Consider the following 14,286-nt stretch of genomic DNA (forward strand, 5'->3'; position numbering starts at 1 on the left):
GGCCCGAAGGGAGGCGAATCCAATCTGTTGCTGCTGCGCTTTCAGTCATGGACGGTGACAGGTGAGGCTCTGTGATTTCACATGCAGAGGGCCCAGCCCGGTGGCAGACGGAGGGGGGCGGGTGGGGACTGTGGCAAGGTGACCTCAGGGGTGGGGCCGAGGGCAGGTGAGATTGGGGACTGTGGTGCCGGGGCCCGGGGAATTTTGTCCCCCCCTGCCCCCCCCTCGGCGGCCCTGATTTGCAGTAACCACATCTCTTTGAGCTTGAGCATACCTGATTCTAATGTTCTGCAACTCCTGTTGCTTGTTGATATTAAATCCCAGACTGCACTGACCTTTAGATTGATTTGAGGTGGTTATTCATCAAAGTGTCACCAGTACAGTCTTATTTATATTCCAAAACACTCTTTGTTCATTGTGATATGTGCTGTCAAACAATGACAGATTTGGCAGCAAGGAATGAACCATAGAATGAACAGAGAACTCTTCCACCCCCACCGCCCCCCCCCCCCCCTTTCAGAATCAGATCTTCCTGTCTGAAAGATGTGCTGTGTTGTTTTTGCATCCACTTGTGTTTGAAATAAACAGCAGTGGCTCCTAAAACAATGCATGTGAAAGCAACACCTGGGGGATATGGAGCCTAATTATTGCAGAGCAGGGACCAGCTACTGACTTTCTCCAAGGTGAACTTTACCAGGTTTCAGAGGGAACAATGGTTTGATCCCCTCTGCTAGAGGAAGCGGGAGAACCCTATAGATACCTACAACAAAAAGCTTGTCGCACCTTAAATACTTTCACCAAAGCCCCCAACCCATATTAAATGGCTGTAATTGAGGTTGGGCCAACTCATTCGTGGGCTCAGAAACTTAGGGAATGAAGGGAGGCTTCCTGGCCAAATAAATATCACTCTTGTAGGGTTCTTCTCTCAGAGGTCAGCAGAGCTCTTTTGAAATTCTTCATCTACTGCCTTTCAAGTGTTGCTATATTTCCCTTAGCTCTGACTTTTCCAGGACATCTGCTTTCTGGCCAGTGTTTTAGGAACTGCAATCGTACCCCTACTCCGCCCTTCCCTTTCACTAGAAGTGTCTTCTTCAGATCATATAGCTGAGGGGGGGGGGGGGGTAGCTAGTCCTTTAAAGAAACTGCAGAACCACTTTTCAGTCATTATGCAAACTGTATTAAACCCTGCTAGTTCCCTCTGCTCTTTCCTGTGTATCTGAAATAGTCCTCCTGTCCTGCATTTATAAACATGTCAGCAAAGCAGGATATATAGTACTTTAAGATGCACTCACAAATAACCACATTTCATTTTCTTCCATTAAATAACAGAAGAAAAAAAACCTGACTGATGCCAAAGGTCAAGAAATACAGCCAGAACTCATCAAATGTTTGTTGAAAAGTTTTTATACAAAGGTTATATTTTTAAGTACAAATTTCCAAATCTGAAAAAGCATCATGGCTTTCCTCCTCTCAGTGAATGGCCACGGTGTCTATTTCTGTAGCTTTCTATTTATTTTACTCTTGTGTTTCAGGATACTTTTATTCATCAAAGTGAGAGAGATTAATTTTCCAAAGATTTTATCAGTGTGATAACTAGCTAGTGTGTTCACACATTTTAGTGTATCCCAAGCACCTAACAAAGAAGCAGCTTCAGAATTATGCCATGGATCTGTTGCAACTACATCTAACAAAACTGTACAACAACTCAAAAAGACCACCATTCAGCAGAAAATAATTGACAGATTCTTCATTACAAATTGTATGATTCATCTTTCAAAGAAACCTGTAATGTGCACTGTTTCTGAAGTGAATCTTAATGTTTACCCTTATATCAGTATTTTTTTTTAAATCAATTCTCTTGCAAATCCCCCATAATTTTATAAACAGCCAACTGTGGAACACTGTTGCATATTCATTTCAGCTGTTATATATGGTAAACCTTATACCAGGGTGACACACCAGCACTGCGTCTCAGCAACTCCCCACCATCACCAAACACAAGCCATATAACCTTCAGCAGTCCTCCACACTGAAGTATCAGCATCTTACCATGTTTTCATCAGGGAAGTGACACAGTAGTCAGCATCTACAGAAGATGCATTGTGCCCGGTGTGGGATCCTTGAACATCTGTGCATGCTTTAGACCTGCCCCCTCTGAATCAGGAAATTCACCCATTTTCTTGTGCCTTGTTTCCACCCTCTGTACTCATCCCTTCCTCCAGCCTTATCTGCTTCTGCCTCTCATCCCCTCACCAGCTCCAACTTCTTCCATGTCCCTCCCCTCTCCACCTCCAGTTCCTTTCTTATGTCTTACGCCCTATTCCAGACTACCATTCCTTCCCTCTTTTACCACCCCTGAATCCTCACAGACCTGTCTCTCACCCTCTCCATAGTTCTCGGTCCCTTTCCAACCCCTCCCTAAACTTGTTAATTCATTCAGTGTGTCCTCCCCATTTTCTGTCTCAGTGTCAAATCCTGACTGATGCCCTTCAGTCAATTAGCCAAAACCCCATTGTTAACCTATCCATGGACAATTTCTTAGTTCCCACTAGCTAATTCCCAAGGCCTCACTTTTCCACCTTCCCAAACCCTAAGTACTCCACACAATCCCACCCAAGTCTTATCCCCACTTACATTCCTTGTACTTAGCCAATTTTAGACTCTGGTCCTGCCACCTAATTCTAGAGTCCCTGCTCCTCCACACTGCAGAATCTTCCTCCTGCTCTTTCTCCTCTTCTTGAGCATCCATTGCTCCACCACTCCCCCCTACCACCTACTCCCTTCACCAACATTTCCCCATCTGTTTCTTTATCCTGCCTTTTCTCTTCCTTACCCAGTATCCATCCCCCTCTCTATATTCCCCTGCCACCCCCCCCCCAAGCACTATGGTATCTGCCTTCTTCTCAAATCTCAGTCCTTGGTGGAAACCCTAGCCTAGTATCAGCAGTACTGATCCCTCAGCCCAGCCCCATCATCCGTAACATCAATGCTGTCCCCATCTCTGCCCCAGGCCGACATCTCCCCTCTTGCACTTTTCTTCAAAGTATAGATATTGAGATCTTTAAAGAACAACAAGGGTATGGGGACAGACTTAATCACCTCTTGAACTTCACACTTGTTATAGGGGCATTCAATCACCACTTCAGCACCTCGGACAGCTGTGGCATGGGGATACCAAATAGGCTTGTATCTCTCTCATGTGGAACCCCTCCTTATCCCCCCCCCCCCCCCCCCCCCCAATATGTATGCCTTTGTATACATTTTTTCAAATTGCCCCCTTTTCTGTATCCATAAAGAAGGCCTGAACTCCTAACCTTTAATCTTTTGTATATTGGCTGCCAGCGCTTTTTTGTGTAGCTGTCTAGCGAGCAGTCTGCTGGCCTTTTTGCCATATTCCCAAAAACATTTAAGGTAGACCCTACAAAAATGTATGTCTTCTAGTTGCAGGTCATAAAGTATTTTCTGAGCTCCTAGGAGTGCCTCCTTCTCCCCTGTATTCCCATTTGTGTTTGTTAAGCCAAGGCCTGGTGGCCAATGGCCCCCCTCCCCCACTCCCAAATATGTGCATTATGATTTATTTTTTCTTACTACTCTCTACCTCTCTACCCAAACTCATGACAGACAAGCAGGAAGTGGATGGTAGGAAGCACTACGTGCTTGAAGAATGAGGTATTTCTCAATAGAAGAAAAACTGCATTGGAACATGCAAACCTCCTTGAAGATACCACCAATGAAAAATTTTAAGACAGGCTGGAAGGGAGGCTTGTAATGGATGCACACTGGTCAGCAGTGTCATGGCCCCATAGAAGAAGATATTTGGCAGCTCTCCTTCAGCTCACTTGGATCTAAAGTGGACCAACTTAAAAATAAAGAAGACCACTTTCTTCTGTGCTCTTTCCAGTTGAGCTAGTTTTCCTGACTTAATAAAAACTCATGTGCCCTTGTATGCTTCTTTCTTGTCCTCCATTTAATTAGACATCCCTGCAGCTTTCAAAGCATTGCCCACTAAATGGAGCTCCATCTCCTCCTGTCCTGTCTCATTCATCTCAAAGATTCCCCTTATGGTTTGTTTTACATCTTCCAGCACTTCCTTATCCCTGAGTAAAAATCTATTTAAATGCCAGAATGTTAAAACCACACTGCCCTCCCCACCCTTGAATAGTAACCCACACTAGTTAGTGATCTGATACTGTTGCAAGTACCTATCTCTGCCCCCTGTATTGGGGAGTATAAGTTTCTATTCACAAAAAATATGAAGCTTAATGAAAGTAAATGCCTCCATCTCCGTAGTTGCATCAGTAGATTGTAACACTGATGTGCTACACATGTTCACTTTATTTTATTTTTTTAAGTCTCTTCCTTCACCTCAGTTGGTAAGAAGTACCTGTTTGAAGAGGTTTGTTTTGCTATCTTCTGAAATAAAAGTATACAGTGAGCACTTGTATGATTTAAAGCAATGTGATGTGCTTACATTTCTATTTATTGGGATTATTACCTGCCTTATGTAGGAGTACCATATGTCCGGATTTACTCGCGGACATGTCCCTCTTTGCAGAATAAGTGCTAGATATAATTCTATAAATGGTGCCTACAAACTTGGTGCCCCCCCCCCCCCCGACTTAACCAGTATTCTATAAGCTGCGCCTAAAGTTTGGTGCGGTTTATAAATACACACTTAAACGGAGAGTCATGCGTAAATTTAAAGCACTGCCATTTGCACCAACGAAAACTGGTGCAAATACCCACACCTAAATTTATGTGCAGAGCACCATTATTCTGTAATTACGAGTGTAATCTCAACGCCACACAGTTTATGGTGACCCTTATAGAATCAGGGGGATATTGCTTAGTGAGTAAATGAGAGGAGAGGTAGGCATGTGGGCAGTGCATGGGCAAGTGCATTTAGGACACGGCCCACATTTTTCATGCCTACATTGAGGGTTGCCCACATGTTATAGAATAACACCTGCAAGATGCACATGCAAATCCTAATTGGTGCCAATTAACAGCAATAGTTGATTGTTAGTGCCCAATTATTGTCATTAAATGAGTCGTTCCCCGTCTCAGGATCACACCCAAATTTGATTTCCAACTTTGGGCACTATGGGCTAGATTCTATACATTGCGCCTGAAAACCCCATGCAGTATAAAAATACGCCGAGGTGTATTCTCTAAAGTACGCCTAAATTTTATAGAATAGACTTAAATTTCCTTGTGGCATATAGAATATGCCGAGCACCTCTCTACGTGACCAAATTTGCCTGTGTCCATTTAGGCCATGGTTTACTTGGCATAAATCCAATCGCCTATATTAGGCAAAGCGGGTGTATTCTATAATAATGTGCATAGATTTTAGAAATGCCCATAAGTTTTTCTCCTTACAAAACTTTGTAATTCCATTTACTATGTAAGCCGCATTAAACCTGCTTTGTGTGGGAAAGCGCGGGGTACAAATGTAATAAATAAATAAATAACCATGCCCCCTTTACAACAGTGCAACTTGGAATTTATACGCATCACGTTACAGAATACACTTAGCAAACTGTGCATGTAAATCATAATGCCAGTTAGTGCTAATAATTGCTTGTTAGCATCCAATTGACAGCGTTGATTAGCCATTTAACCAATTACATTTGTGCATTGTTATAGAATATGCTTCGATTTCCATCCAGAAATTAAGGTGCACTATACAGTGGTGGAAATAAGTATTTGATCCCTTGCTGATTTTGTAAGTTTGCCCACTGACAAAGACATGAGCAGCCCATAATTGAAGGGTAGGTTATTGGTAACAGTGAGAGATAGCACATCACAAATTAAATCCGGAAAATCACATTGTGGAAAGTATATGAATTTATTTGCATTCTGCAGAGGGAAATAAGTATTTGATCCCCCACCAACCAGTAAGAGATCTGGCCCCTACAGACCAGGTAGATGCTCCAAATCAACTCGTTACCTGCATGACAGACAGCTGTCGGCAATGGTCACCTGTATGAAAGACACCTGTCCACAGACTCAGTGAATCAGTCAGACTCTAACCTCTACAAAATGGCCAAGAGCAAGGAGCTGTCTAAGGATGTCAGGGACAAGATCATACACCTGCACAAGGCTGGAATGGGCTACAAAACCATCAGTAAGACGCTGGGCGAGAAGGAGACAACTGTTGGTGCCATAGTAAGAAAATGGAAGAAGTACAAAATGACTGTCAATCGACAAAGATCTGGGGCTCCACGCAAAATCTCACCTGTGGGGTTTTTTTTATTTTTTTTTTTTTTTTTTTTTTTTTTTTTTTTTTTTTTTTTTTTTTTTTTTTTTTTATTTTTTTTTTTTTTTTTTTTTTTTTTTTTTTTTTTTTTTTTTTTTTTTATCCTTATCATGAGGAAGGTTAGAAATCAGCCTACAACTACAAGGGGGGAACTTGTCAATGATCTCAAGGCAGCTGGGACCACTGTCACCACGAAAACCATTGGTAACACATTACGACATAACGGATTGCAATCCTGCAGTGCCCGCAAGGTCCCCCTGCTCCGGAAGGCACATGTGACGGCCCGTCTGAAGTTTGCCAGTGAACACCTGGATGATGCCGAGAGTGATTGGGAGAAGGTGCTGTGGTCAGATGAGACAAAAATTGAGCTCTTTGGCATGAACTCAACTCGCCGTGTTTGGAGGAAGAGAAATGCTGCCTATGACCCAAAGAACACCGTCCCCACTGTCAAGCATGGAGGTGGAAATGTTATGTTTTGGGGGTGTTTCTCTGCTAAGGGCACAGGACTACTTCACCGCATCAATGGGAGAATGGATGGGGCCATGTACCGTACAATTCTGAGTGACAACCTCCTTCCTCCGCCAGGGCCTTAAAAATGGGTCGTGGCTGGGTCTTCCAGCACGACAATGACCCAAAACATACAGCCAAGGCAACAAAGGAGTGGCTCAGGAAGAAGCACATTAGGGTCATGGAGTGGCCTAGCCAGTCACCAGACCTTAATCCCATTGAAAACTTATGGAGGGAGCTGAAGCTGCGAGTTGCCAAGCGACAGCCCAGAACTCTTAATGATTTAGAGATGATCTGCAAAGAGGAGTGGACCAAAATTCCTCCTGACATGTGTGCAAACCTCATCATCAACTACAGAAGACGTCTGACCGCTGTGCTTGCCAACAAGGGTTTTGCCACCAAGTATTAGGTCTTGTTTGCCAGAGGGATTAAATACTTATTTCCCTCTGCAGAATGCAAATAAATTCATATACTTTCCACAATGTGATTTTCCGGATTTAATTTGTGATGTGCTATCTCTCACTGTTACCAATAACCTACCCTTCAATTATGGGCTGCTCATGTCTTGTCAGTGGGCAAACTTACAAAATCAGCAAGGGATCAAATACTTATTTCCACCAACTGTATATAATTTGGGAGTATATACAGAATCTGGGGGAATAACAAGTATGAACACTGTTGGTTATACACGCTTTTACGCATCTGCACATTTGACACATTTAGCATCTGCAGTTATACCAGGTCTGGGTGCCCAGATACCATTATAGGAATGGGATCTTGGCGTATGGCATCAGGGCACCTAAAAGGTTGCCCCTACTTAGACCTGCCTCATCATGCAGTAATTTGGGCATGACCAAATGGTAAGCAAAAACATTTACTGCATGTTAGTGAAAGGCCTCTAAATTTGACAGCACTCTTTTCACAGGTGTGGTTACTGTCTGCTGCAGCCAGGGCCGGTCTTAGGGCGAGGCGACCGCATAGGGCCCCGCACGGTGTGCCTGAGGTCGCCCCGCCCACCACACCCAGCCCCCGATGATCGATCGCTGTTCTGTTCCTACCTTAAAAAAAATTTGAGAAGCGCCGAGTAGCAGGCAGCGCCTCGCGTCTGCCCTTCTAGTAAAATCTCCTGCACGTCGTCGGGCCTTCCCGCATTGAGTCCCGCCCTCCTCTGAGGTAATAGTTAGTGGGTGGCATCATGGAGAACAGAGTTGGTAGGTGGGTCGGGGGGACTCAGATGGAGAAGGGTGTGGGAGGGGTTCTCAGTTGGGGGGAGGGGGTAAGGGGACTCAGATGGGAAGGGTGTGGGATGGGGTTTTCAGATGGGGGAGGGGTAAGGGGACTCAGATGGGAGGTTGCGGGGTGGGGGTTCTCAAATGGGGGAGGGGTAAGGGGGACTCAGATGGAGAGAAGGGTGTGGGATGGGGGTTCTCAGATGGGAGGGGGTAAGGGGACTCAGATGGGAGAACGGTGTGGGATGGGGTTCTCAGTTGGGGGGAGGGGTAAGGGGGACTCAGATGGGAGAAGGGTGCGGGGTGGGGGTTCTCAGAGGGGGGAGGGGGTAAGGGGGACTCAGATGGGAAAAGGGTGTGGGATGGGGGTTCTCCAGATGGGAGAAGGGGGCTGGAACTGGGGTTTCAGATGGGGCCATATGGGAAATGGGGGCCATGCATGGGCTGGTGGGAAAATGGGGCATGCGCGGGTCAGGTGGGAGAATGGTTCTGGGGCTGAAAAGGGGGGCCTAATACAAGGCATGTGGATGAAGGGGGCTGGAACTGGGGGCTGAAAAGGAGGGTAGGTGGGATAAGGGGGCTAGTACTGGGACTGGAGGCTGAAAAGGGGCAGGGGCTGAAACTGTGGGTACTGGGGGCTGAAAAGGAGATAGGAAGAAGTGGCTGGGCTGAAGCTTGGGACTGGTGAGAGAAAAGGGCTGGGGACTGGGTTGAAACTGGGGGCTGAAAAGGGGACAGGGAGGAGTGGCTGGGGCTGAAGCTCGGGACTATTGGGAGAAAGGGCTGGGGCTGAAAGGGGACAGGGAGAAGTGGCTGGGGGCTGAAGCTCGGGACGTGGGAGAAAAGGGCTGGGCGGGTGAAACAGGGGACTGGGGATAGTGGGGCTGGAACTGGGGGCTGAAAAAAAGGGGAGAGAGAGGGGCAGATCCGGATGGAAGGGAGCGAGAGGGAGGGCAGACCCAGATGGATGGGAGAGGGAGGGCAAATGGTGGATTGAAGGGGCAAGAGAGAAAGGGCAGACAGTGGATGGAAGGGATAGAAAGGGCAGACAATGAATGGAAGGGGGAGAGGGCAGACAGGGACAGAGGTGGATGGAAGGGCAGAGATAGAGGGCAGATGTGGATGGAAGGAGCAGGGAGAGAGGGCAGACATTGGATGGAGGGGACAGCAGAGAGGGCAGACACTGGATGGTAGAGAGAGAACGAAGACAGATGCTGGATGGAAGGAAGACAGAGAAAAGAAGATGAGGAAAGCAGAAACCAGAGACAACAAACTGTAAAAAAATATATATTTCTATTTTTTTGCTTTAGGATAAAGTAGTATTGTAGCTGTGTTAATAAATGTTTATAATAGAACATGTAAAAAGGTAATCTTTTTATTGGACTAATTTTAATACATTTTGGAGAACAAAACCCCTTTCCTCAGGTCAGGATAGGATACTGTAACAGTAATATACTGTATTGACCTGAGGAAGGATGTTTTGGCCTCTGAAAGCTAATGTAGTAGTCCAATAAAATTGTATTATTATTTTCTATATTTATTTTATTTCTATTTGCTAATTTTTAAAGTGGTGATGATTTGTTAGTTAGTTTTTTCAAATTTACATCTGCTGTCTTTATATTTGCACAATACTAGGGGACATTTTCTGTTTCTGTGTGTTGAATTGTATGCAGAGTCTGGCATCTTGGGGGTTCAGTTTAATTTTGTCTAAATAGAAAGTTTAAATATTACTACTTATTCTATAGTGGATTAGGGTGTATCTGTGTTTGTGAAAAAGACATGGTTTTCAGTTGGCATTGACTGTCAGGATCGACAAGCCCTGGAGCTGGGGGCCTTGGAGCTCAGGGTGGCCGGCCCTGGAGCTAGGGTGGGGCCCCATCAAATTGGTCCGCATAGGGCCCCGCACTTGCTAAGGGCCCTGGCTGCAGCAACCTTAGTGCTACTTAGAAAAACAAAAGACAGAATTCTTTAGTTGTGAACATGTCTGGCTTGTCAATCAGCTTTCCTTTAAAGTAGTACTGTAACTTGGGGAGGGGGAGGGGGAGGGGATGTTACGATGGCACCCGCAAGCTGTGTTTGAGCGCCTCGGCATTTACCTTCACTGTTTCCTTGAATGGGCAATGCAAGGAAAGTCACTGGACCCATCCCCCTTGGTCAGGCACTCCCTTGCTAAGAGGGCCAAAGGATCATCATGGTGTCAAAGACGGGGCACAGGCTTAGAGTCCAAGAGACACTCTGCTGGAGCCTTCACCAATTATGGGAGAATCAGGCAGTTCCTTGAAGCGCAGCATCACATTGAGACCAATCTCATGAGAACTGCCACCCCAACCATAGGCACAGAGTTCACTGCTCTCGACAGCCCCTCCTTGACCGAACTCGAGCTGTGGAGAAGTGTCCGTGAGGCTTTTTCAAATCAAAAGGCAGTGAATATGAATGAAAACTCTAATGTCCTGGACACGGTCGAGGCGACGGAAGGGCGGAAGGACCTGGCTGGCTCCATAGGTACTTTCTGTTAATGCCTTCTTAGAATTTGAGCCCAGTACAGTACTTACATTGGTTAGTGCATCAATTCCAAGCTGGCTGCAGTCACTATGTTTTGTTCCACAAATGAATGGAATGGCCCATGCTGTACAGAATCTTCATGCTAAGATAACTTCAAAAGCAACAGGATTACAACAACTATCTTCTAGGTTGAATGTTGTAGAAAATGATTCACAAGCAAGTAAACAACTCCAATCAATAGCTTCTAAGGACCTAACTGCTCTAAGGAGTAAGACTGAGAAGATAGGGGTTGCTAGTGTTTAGCATGCGCTAATCATTAGAACACACTAAAACACTAGTGTCCCTTTGTAAAAGACACCCTTAGAGAATACTGTCAGAGCTGGACATCTTCATTATAAATTTATACATTTTCCACAATCAGGGTTATTGGTAACTTTGCTTTGGTGGCAGACTGAGAATGGCTATTGAGACTGTACTTTTGCCATCTGCAGAAGTAGTTTTAGAATTTCAGTTTGGGCATTTCTTGATGTTTCAAAAGATACCCCAAAAAAGCGGAAGCAATTTCTGCTCATGAGATCTGGAGTCTTGTAATTAAGGGGCCTCTGGTATGCTCTACATGCATGCAGTGTGCACCAAAATGAGGCTACCGCCAGGCCAGTACACCGGTGGTAATTTCAGATCTGGCATGCGCCCATAACACCTGGATGAATTATTTATTTCCTCCTATGCACATGGCGTGTGCCAACTGGTCACCACGTGTGTAGCACATGCACCTTTACTGCTAGATCAATGGGTGGCATTAAGGGCTCAGGCCAGTTTTGGACGTGTGCTGGTTTCATTTTTACTGTAGGCCCTTTCCCCGTCCCAAAACATTTTTGGTAGATGCGGTAAAAACTGTACATAAGTAATGCCATATTGGGAAAAGACCAAAGGTCCATCGAGCCAAGCAGTCCCCGACAGCGGCCAATCCAGGTCAACGGCACCTGGCAAGCTACCCAAACGTACATTTTATACAAGTTATTCCCAAAATTGTGGATTTTTCCCAAATCCATTTAGTAGCGGTCTATGGACTTGTCCTTCAGGAAACCGTCCAACCCCTTTTTAAACTCTGCCAGCCAACTGCCTTCACTACGACAACGAATTCCAGAGTCTAATTACGCGTTGGGTGAAGAAAGATTTTCTCCAATTGTTTTAAATTTACTACACTGTAGTTTCATCGCATGCCCCTAGTCCTAGTATTTTTGGAAAGTGTGAACAGATGCTTCACATCCACCTGTTCCACTCCACTCATTATTTTATATACCTCTATCATGTCTCCCCTCAGCCGTCTCTTCTCCAAGCTGAAAAGCCCTAGACTCCTTAGTCTTTCTTCATAGGGAAGTCGTCCCATCCCCGCTATCATTTTTGTTGCCCTTCGCTGCACCTTTTCCAGTTCTACTATATCTTTCTTGAGATGCGGCGACCAGAATTGAACACAATACTCAAGATGCGGTCGCACCATGGAGCGATACAACGGCATTATAACATCCTCACATCTGTTCTCCATACCTTTCCTAATAATACCCAACATTCTATTCGCTTTCCTAGCCAAAGCAGCACACTGAGCAGAAGGTTTCAGTGTATTATCAACGACACCCAGATCCATTTCTTGGTCCGCAGCTCCTAACGTGGAACCTTGCATGATGTAGCTATAATTCAGGTTCTTTCTTCCCACATGCATCACCTTGCACTTGTTCACATTAAACATCATCTGCCATTTAGCTGCCCAATCTCCCAGTCTTGTAAGGTCCTTCTGTAATTTTTCTCATCCTCTTGCGAGTTAATGACTTTCAATAACTTTGTGTCATCAGCAAATTTAATTACCTCGCTGGTTACTCCCATCTCTAAATCATTTATAAATATATTAAAAAGCAGCGGTCCTAGCACTGACCCCTGAGGAACCCCACTAACAACCCTTCTCCATTGTGAATACTGCCCATTTAACCCCACTCTCTGTTTCCTATCCTTCAACCAGTTTTTGATCCAATACACATGCCTACACTACCGCAGGCCACTTTTTACCGTGGCTTAGTAAAAGGACCCTTAAATGCACTTTTTGTCTTAAAATTTCCCTGTGTGTGAATAAATACCAGTCCCAGAATTATGTATTTTTTGAACCTTCACTGCATTTTTGTTAGCTAGAAGAATGGCAATGGATCCCTCAACTAGGATTCTTGATACTGCCCCATAATTCTCCATTGTATTGTTTGTCTGTGCCTCTGACTATGCAAGATTTTTTAGTTATTTTTAGTATTGCTTCTCACATCTCCCTATTTTTGATAGTCTCCCATTATTGTGGACTTGAGAATTTTCCTTTTGTATAGAATATATTCTTTTCTTGTTGCTTTATTTTCCTTTATTGTACAAGTGTATTACTTGGTGAATCATAAAAAGTTGCATAAATAAAATTTAAAAATAAACAAGTAGTACTGTGTAGCTTATCTCACCCCTAGGAGAGATTTGCTGCCTTTTCTGCTGATACTTCCTCCTATTTTAAACTTTGAAATAATTTTCACTTCCAGATCACTTTTGGTAGTGTTTCTGGCTACTGTCTCTCCTCTATTTCTGAACTATGCATCCATAATGTTTTAGGCCATTTTCTTTTCCTTATTTGACCAATTGGAGCTTGCATTCTGTAATGATAATAAAATTATTCAATAATTTGCTTGATCTCCATTCTGACAAAGCAGTCCATCCTGGTGGTTCACAAATCATTAAAAGTATAAACAACACAAAAACCCATTACCACATAACTTAATGGAAAAAGACAAACTAAAATCTGGCGCTGTGGACTTTTTAAAATTTATTTTTGGAAATAATTTTTCTATTAGTTCTGGCATGGATAGGCTAAATGGGAAATACACAAAGTTACAGGCTGCAAGCAGACTGACTTGAGAAGCACAGACAATCATAGGTGTAGTTTGCTTGCTACCTTTTTGGGGAGGGCAAAGGGCAACACAGGGTAAGGAAGTCTATTCTGGTACTATTCAGCTCACACAACACCACAACCTACCAAAAATTCACAATAAACCAAACACATACTCCATAGAACCAAACTAAAACTATTGGGAATTGACAGACATTTATCACAAAGACCAGGTCAGTAGCAGCAAAGAGCTTCAAAATGCTATGGAAATTGAGAAGGATCAGAGATTGCTTTTCCCAGAGAGACATTCCGTTTAATAGTACAATCCTTAATAATATGCCAACTTGACTACTGCAATGCAGCATAAGTAGGCTGCAAAGAAAGCATGCTGAAATCCTGCAGACCATTCAAAACACAGCAGCAAGACTAATATTCAAAAAAGCGAAAAGAGCAACACCACTGCTAGTGAGGCTACACTGGCTCCCAATAAAGGCCAGACTAATATTTAAAGCTGGTGCAACAATATTCAAAATGTCTCCTGAATACATGTCAGACCTGATTGAACTATCACCAAGAAAGGCACGGCCAGGAACCAGAGAGTACTTACTGCTCCACCTACCCAAATGTAGAAACATAACCTACAAGTCCATTTATAGAGCATGTTTCAACTATCTTGGATCCAAATGGTGGAATTCAGTTCCCCAAACCATAAGAAGCTATCTCCACTTCAGAAGAGAACTAAAAACACATCTTTTCAAAAACTTCTATGGCTAAACAAGAACTGCTACCAACCGGTGGAAGTGGTGGTGATGAAAACAGTATCTGAATTCAGGAGAGCTTGGGATAAGTACACAGGATCTCTAAGGAAGTGATAGGGAAAG

The sequence above is a fragment of the Microcaecilia unicolor genome, unplaced genomic scaffold (genome assembly GCF_901765095.1).
Source record: "Microcaecilia unicolor unplaced genomic scaffold, aMicUni1.1, whole genome shotgun sequence".
Classification (NCBI taxonomy): Eukaryota; Metazoa; Chordata; class Amphibia; order Gymnophiona; family Siphonopidae; genus Microcaecilia; species Microcaecilia unicolor.